The following is a 6,239-nucleotide window of genomic DNA, read 5'->3' as shown; positions in this document are numbered from 1 at the left end:
GGTCCTGTGGCGCCACCAAAGTGTGCTTATGTGATAAGATAATGATTGAATGATGTGAAATAATCTTGTGACCTTAGGATATATGCTAGTATCCTTATATGCATGATTATATCTGCTGAATGTGTTTGGTCCTTACTTGTTGAGTCTATTCTCAGTTTTAAAGCTAGAGTTTCCTGAGTATATATCTTCCGGCTTCAAAATGGTTTTCCTATATATATATATATACATATATATATATATATATATATATATATATATATATATATATATATATATATATGTATATATTGTATTTTAACGCGTTGGAGTGGGTTACCAGCATTATTCGCTGAACAGATATATTTGGCTTTCAGGCACAGATGAGTAGACTCCGGAGCGCGCTAGAGAACCGAAGCTTAGATATATAGTTTCCTTTCGGCCTGCATGCCATGATGATTTATTGACATTGCTTTGAGGATATTTAGTTAGTATAGCCTGTGCATCCGAGTTCTCCAGCTCAGATGTGGCATAGCACCCTAAACTCTGATGTTTAGTATGCTCTATCTCGGTATTAATAATAGTATCACCTTTATTAAATAAGTTTTAAAAGTTTAAAAAATATGGGGTGTTACAGTAAACCTTGTTTGGGAGGAGCCCGCCACCCACTACGAGCCCCTTATGCCATCGGGGTTCGATATGTGCTCTCACCTTCGGACTCTTCAGCGGGACGGGGAATCTTCTTGGGAATCCTATTTCCCCACTTAGACTCTCGATCCGGAGGGGCCTGAGGTCCCCTTCTGCCCATCATGCTGCGCTCACCCAGGGGCGAGCCTTGCCTAACCCCTGAGCCGTAGGAAAACAATGTCGCGGGATTTTGCCTTGGGGGCTCACTGACGACACTAGCGACCCCATGATACGGGGGGCGGCCCGTACTTCTAGCGGGATGGAGTAAGCTCTCCTGGTTCCCTTATTAGCCCCTGCGATATTGACTGGAGCACCCCTGCTCCCGAAGGGGGGTAGGATCTACCTTACTTGATTTCGTGTATCCCCGTTGGCCTTACGGGGTGAAGTTCTGCTTTACGATCTGGCCATTTTGGCGTACTTGGGCTTATGCGAAAATGGATAGAGACTTGCAACGTACACTGTAGCATTCCCAACAGACGGCGGCAATGATGGTTTTATCGAAACCGGATCCACCATAAACCAGGTACAGAGAATATAACACGTGTGTAAGATAATAATGCTTTTATTGATGTGGCTTGAGGCCCAATAAGAAGGTATACAAAAACCTAGACAAAAATCTAGCCAAAAACTGCGGCTTAAATAATAAATAAACAAATAATCGAAGCACTAATGAATAAAATAACTGAATGTTACCACTACGATTTGAATTCATGCACACCAGTAGGGAAGGAAAGACCCAAACCATCAAGCTACCAGGCAGATCGTGTCTTGAGGGATGCCTCTACAAGGACCAGACCCCACCTTTTATACGGCCAGTGGATCTCCCTGCACCCTCCACGTGTACGGCCTCCGGAAGGCGTCAACCCCAGCCAGACACGCGTCCCACGTAGTTCTGTTACCAACTGCCTCAACTACCCCAATCGGCCATCAAAACGCTACGTGCCCAAGGAACATGGAGAAACCCGCAGGCCGCCTAGGATGTGGCACTACTAGCCGCTACCTTGGGTGGGTGCGCACCTCCGCGCCCACGCACCAAGGGGTGGCGCGCCAGCGAGTGTCCATGCAGGCAGCTTAGGTGGTGACATGACCAACTGCCACCCTGGGGCGGGCGTACGCCCAAGCAGGCTGCCCGAGTGGCAACATAATCAGCCGCCACCCTGGGCTGCCAGGTGCACTGCTGGGGCACGACTGACCTCCTAGGGGTGCCTCAGCCGGTGCGCTGGCTGCCCCCCTCCTCCGCCTTGCACCGCTGCCTCCCCCCTTGCACTACCTCTTTCCCTGCCTTGCTTGACACCCCGTAAATCCAAATTCTATTTAAGGATTAATTAAGTAATTAATCCAAGCTTAATTGATAGTTTATTCCTAAAATCCTGAAAATTCAATAGTTGGAGGACTAGTAATTGACTAGTCAACCCAAGTCAATGGGTTGTACCCTATGCTTCATGAATTGTTCCCTTGTCTCCTTACACTTTCCCACTTTAGTAAGGGTAAAGAAGACTTTTCACCTTATGATTGTATCCCAAGCTAACCTAGAGTCATCTTTCATTCTTTTCCCTAACACCCTAAAAAGAAAAGCTCCTCCTTCTCTCTAGAAAATAGCTAGCTTCTTCTTCAAGCGAAGTTTGGGCATTCCAAGATTCTTCAAGTTAGTCTCCAAGATTCAACCTTTCTTAATCTTGAGCATATAGGAGGGTAAGATCTTAGGTCCTTTAGTGTTTTTAGTACATTTTAAGGTGTCTTTTTCTAAAGATGAAATCTTTGTTGTCTTTTGGTGTGTTTGTGAAGTTGAAGTTGAAGGAGAGCCTTAATAGAAGCTTGTAAGGGTGTGATAAGTGAAGTTGTAGGCTACAAGAGGTAACCCATGCTTTACAAAATCTATTTTCTTACCTATATGATAATTTCTTGACTTCTACATGTGATTTTTGCTATGAAATGTGAGTTTTGATGCATTGTCTTGTGAGAATGCATATCTAGAGCTTGTTATTAGGGTTCTTGTATGGCATTGCTTGGCTATTCCTTTGATTCAAATCATATTGTTGTATTTTGTGAGATTTTGGGTGTTTTGGACTTGAATTTGGACTTAGTGTTGAATATCCCAGAAGGGATTAATTGTGGTACAGAGGTGTACCCGCGGGCGGAATGGCGGGAAGTGGCCTACCCGCCGCCCCACCCGTGGGGTACAAGTGGGTTAGACAGTGGTACTCGCGGGCGGAACCACGGGAGGAGGTCCACCCGTGGCCCCACCCGCGGGGTACAATGATGTGGTTGTTGGGAATTTGTTCCCCGTAATTCTTTTGACTCGGTAATTGATGTTTTGACTTCCCGATGTTCTTTTGTTGGGCTATTTGAGTGTCTTCTTGATGTTTCATATGTCTAGAACGTTATGGTAGGAATCCATGTAGGATTTGGTGTCTTAAATCGTGCTAAGTGTTCAACCTTGTGATTCATTGAACCATGATGAGTCTTGTACGTTCTTCGAAACTATGTTTGGTTTACCCATTTGATAAGCATGCTAGTTTGATGTTGAAATGCTAGTGTGTATGTTTTGTTCTTTCCTATTGTGGATGATAACTTGTGTTGATCATCGTTGATGTCGGATTGTAATCCTTCCTTGATTGAGTATGGTTTCATATCTTCGTTGTGATCCGTTGATTAATTCCTATGATGATGTGTGTGTTGGCTGTACCTGGATAGCACGATTAATGGTATGGGACATTAATCGCCAAGGTACAGATGTGGTCCTCTTGGTGGCCATGAAATGATATTATGGAGGTGTGAATTGGGCTTCGGGCTCATGTGATTTGGGCTTCAAGCACATGTGATTGGTGGTTGTGTGATTTGAACGGTACCCTCGTGTACTATGAATAGGTGGATTTGTTGGAGATTGTCGGAGTGGGGACGACGGTCCTCGAAGGCATAAGGTTGGACTTTGGAGTACAGGGGTCCTGGAGGTAAAGGTTGGAACTAGATATAAGGTTGGAGGTAGCCATAAGATTAGAACCGGGCATAAGGATGGAACATGGTATTTGTAACATGTGACATGTAGTGTCACGGTGGAATGTGTTGCCAATGTGTGTTTGTCTATCCTTTTCTGTTGAGCATGTCGAGTGGTATGTTACTTTGTGATCAGTAGAATACACCTCGAGTTGTACTTGTGTTGTTGTCGTTCTTGTCTTGATGTTATCTCGGGATGTTGATTCCCGTTGTCCTTGTTGAGAGTGAAATAGAGTCTTTGCAGTTGACTTCTCTCTTTACGGTTTTGAATTGATATATACTATATTCCGTTTCGAAAATGATTTTGTATTAAACTATCTATATATGCTATTGAACGCGTATTGATGGGTTACCGGCAATATTCGCTGACCGGCCGTCGTCTCTTTTCTTTATATGCTTTACAGGTCCTGAGTAGATTGCGAGAGCGTTAGCCGTGGATAGTTTAGATCCCCTGAACAGTGTAGTTAGTGTTTTGGCCTGTGTGCCACAGATGTTGAACATACTAGATGGATGGTTTAGACTTTGCCTGTGCGTTCACGTTGGGGTGAACGTGGCATAACACTCCTTGGTTTTTCCCGTTATTATTTTAAACTTCCACTGTGTTTATGTTTTATGTTATATGTTGGTTAGTTTGCCTTGCATATTAAAGCTTTAAATTTACATGAAAATCGGGGGTGTTACACTTGCACCCTCCTTCCTTGAGCCTTGTCTTGCACTGCCTTGTGTCCCACCTTGCACCCCCTTTCTTTGACGAGTTTTTGCATGTATGACTTGGAAAAAGAAGATGGGAGGGAAGGGAAAAAAAAACAGAATTGTCCGAATATATATATATATATATATATATATATATATATATATATATATATATATATATATATATATATATATATATATATATATATATACCGCGTTCAGGTGCGAATAGGTGCCCAGGAGAGAAATGCGAACCAATCAGTGCACACTACATGTTAGCACTCATTGATTGGGTGTACCTACTTTCACCTATAAGTGCACATACTTTTACCTGCAAGTGGATGTAGTTTTTGCTTACATCCATTGATCGGGTGCACCTACTTTAACCTACAAGTGCACCTACTTTCGCCTGCAAGTGCATGTAATTTTGCCTTGTTAACATTCATTGATTTGAGTTCGTTCTGTTTGGCTTCGTTTTTATTATTGCGGGGACTTCAGCGGGTAGTAGCACCATTGAAAACCACCCGCAAATATTCATGCACCTAGGTGCACTACTTATAACTATTGGTGCAACTACTTATAACTATAGGTGCACTTAGTATTGATGCTCTGTGTAAATTTATTCTACTACAAATTAAATGTCTCTCATCTCTTTTTCAAATCATCATCTCTCAACTCCTTGTCATAAAAAAATTAAAAAAAAAAAAAAAAAAAAAAAAAAAAAAAAAAAAAAAACCTAGAATGAACTATGGATGTTGATGCTCTTATAAATTTGGTTGTATGAATATGCTCTACAAATTTTTTAAATCATATCTTTCTTTTTTTTTCTTTGTGAAATCGAAACAGTGATATTGGGCGCAGTGTTGTGTGAACCATAACAAAAAAATACATTTTTAATATACTAAAAGTACATTGTTCGTGTACTGAATGTACATTATATAAACTAATATACTTTTAATACCCAATTAATGTACTTTCCGTAAATACAATATATATTTTTAATTTGATAATATGGTCCACATAATAATGATTTGTGATACTGGAAATTGATTAGAAAATGGTCCTCTGAAGAAATGGTAACTTTAAGTGAAAATTAATCATAAAAAAAATAAAATATTGTGTTTTGAATGCTACTAGCTCTATTACAATGTAGTATCTATTCATATACTTTCTCAACTTACTGAAACACAAAGAACCAATAACGCATCCACTAAGGCTCAAACTCACAATCTTCTAAATGAAAGTTCAACCTGAGTACCATTAGAACACATAGTCTTGGTATATTGTGTTTTCTTTAATTTTTCCAGTTTTTTTCTTTACTCTAACATTCAATTTTTAAATTATAATTTAGGCATTTTTGCATATATAATTATATAAATGAAGTTTGGGAGAGAGAAACCGTTCATGATTAATTGATAAGATAAGATTCAAAAATTTATGATCAATGATTAATTGAGTTTTAACGTTATATATAATGATGTTATGGTTTTTTTTTTTTTTTTTTTTTTGTTTTTTGCAAATTTTTATTGAAATTACGGCCATGCTAAGCATTACATGAAAGTGATCTTCCAACATATTTGAATATAGGACTCATTACAAGTACTTATTATTAGAAGTTTTCATTTTACAATTATAGTTAGCAGAATATGATTTTGGATTCTTTTGGGATTCCACAAGATCCAATCCATTTAGAGGGTGTTGATTTAAAATAACCAATTAGAAATTATGATCAGCGGGTGTGCGGATAATGTTATCGTTATGCTGTGAAATCATGTCCACCTTGCAAGGTGGAAACGATTTTATGTTCATAATTACTGAATTATATGTTTATAATTATAAAGTTATATATTCATAACTTTTGAACTTAATATTCATAATTATTGACCTCT

This window comes from Ipomoea nil, unplaced genomic scaffold (assembly GCF_001879475.1).
Source record: "Ipomoea nil cultivar Tokyo-kokei standard unplaced genomic scaffold, Asagao_1.1 scaffold0848, whole genome shotgun sequence".
Classification (NCBI taxonomy): Eukaryota; Viridiplantae; Streptophyta; class Magnoliopsida; order Solanales; family Convolvulaceae; genus Ipomoea; species Ipomoea nil.
The sequence above is the reverse complement of the archived record's forward strand: the minus strand, read 5'-3'. Positions refer to the sequence as shown.